This window comes from Sinocyclocheilus anshuiensis, unplaced genomic scaffold (genome assembly GCF_001515605.1).
Source record: "Sinocyclocheilus anshuiensis isolate Anshui unplaced genomic scaffold, SAMN03320099.WGS_v1.1 scaffold1034, whole genome shotgun sequence".
In the NCBI taxonomy this organism is placed as follows: Eukaryota; Metazoa; Chordata; class Actinopteri; order Cypriniformes; family Cyprinidae; genus Sinocyclocheilus; species Sinocyclocheilus anshuiensis.
Window position 1 is genome coordinate 395,025 of NW_015538015.1, and position 1,620 is coordinate 396,644.

General features: G+C 30.2%; 1 protein-coding gene across 1 annotated transcript in view; it reads left to right on the top strand.

Moving 5' to 3' along the window:
- Positions 1-1,620, top strand: part of LOC107678404 (UPF0505 protein C16orf62 homolog) — a 19,133-nt gene that overhangs the window by 16,537 nt on the left and 976 nt on the right. The gene's annotated exons all lie outside the window — the stretch shown is intronic.

The following is a 1,620-nucleotide window of genomic DNA, read 5'->3' on the forward strand; positions in this document are numbered from 1 at the left end:
GCCGTGGTTTACAGTGAATTTATAACAGCTAAGGTTGTTTTAGGCACAACCGTTTTATAAAAGCATTAAGCCCCGTGAAGCCGTGGTTTACAGTGAATTTAGAACAGCTAAGGGGGTTTTAGGCACTCTATTATGTAGACCTGTTGTTTAAATCAAATTTATGCTTTAAAAGTAGGGTAATCGTAGCAGGATGTCCGTTTAAACGTCTGCGTTTAGCTTCAAATGGCATTTTTGATGACAGTATTCTATAAAAATGATTAGCATTCCGATTCTGACACAACAATAACTTAAAGGCACAACAATACTTTTTTTTTTCTCTTATTCCATGGATTTTACCCGTTTCCCTCCACTTGTTACCAGTGTTTTTCTGCCACCACAATGCACGCGCAGCTGCTGATTGATAGAGAAGAGTTTACATTTACATTTAGTCTTTTAGCAGACGTTTTTATCCAAAGCGACTTACAAATGAGGACAATGGAAGCAATCAAAACCAACAAGAGCAATGATATACAAGTGCTATAACAAGTCTCAGTTAGCTTAACACAGTACACATAACAAGATTTTTTTTAATTATGTAATGAATAGAAAATTAATAGAGCAAGCTAGTGTTAGAGACCTTTTTTTGCTTTTGTTAATTGTATAATAAATAAAAAGAAAACATAGATAGAATACAAAAAGATTAGAGAAGCTAGTGTTTTTTACAGTTTACAGTAGATATCATTAGTCATGTTACAATAAATCAAAGTCAAGAATTCAAAATGTCTGAAATTGAATTCACAATTTTAAACATAAAAAGATGTTACTTCTGATTTGTGAATTCTCATCCTGTTTTTTTGTTTTTTCCCCCCGGGAGTTTAGAGGAGCTATTGCTATAATCATGAGCAGTGTGGGTAATTAGATCTTGTTATTAATCACAATTTGTTCATGTGCAAAATGCTATCCAGGTTTTTGCTTTTGTTCATCCAGTCGCTTGCTTCATAAGACAAAATACTGCATGAATGTGTGTGCACAGAACAGCACGTTTTTGTTTTATAATTTTACAAGCCTTTCTTGGTTCTTACAAAATAAACCTTATGAAGTAGCTTTGTGCAAACGAGCAAGGTAAAAAAATATTATGTTTGTGGATTTTTTTTCTGCCCGTTTTTCTCTTTCTACCCTTCTTACATCTTATATATTTCATATTAATATAATAAAAAATGTGTGATTAGCCACAGCTATTTTGTTTTTATATAATTTCAAAACATTCTCACGATTAAGTCATTATTGTTAATTTTGTTATAAATTTCAGCACTAACTTTGTTTTTTGTTTTTTTTTCATTGAGCTTTCGTTCATATTAATAATTTTAGAAATCAATTAATTGGTCATCTGTAAAGATATTATACAAATACATTTATAAAACCTCGACTGTCTCTTGATTTCAGCAATAATTTAAATTCAAAAGAAAAAGAAGCTCTTGTACTAGTAAAAAGTCCAATTTAATGTTTTCACTTGTATATTTCTGGGTAAGATCCTTCCACTTTTAACAGAGTAAAAAGTTCATGCAGTACCAGTACAACTTCAAAAATCAATAAATAAAAGTATATATATATATATATATATATATATATATATATATCTAA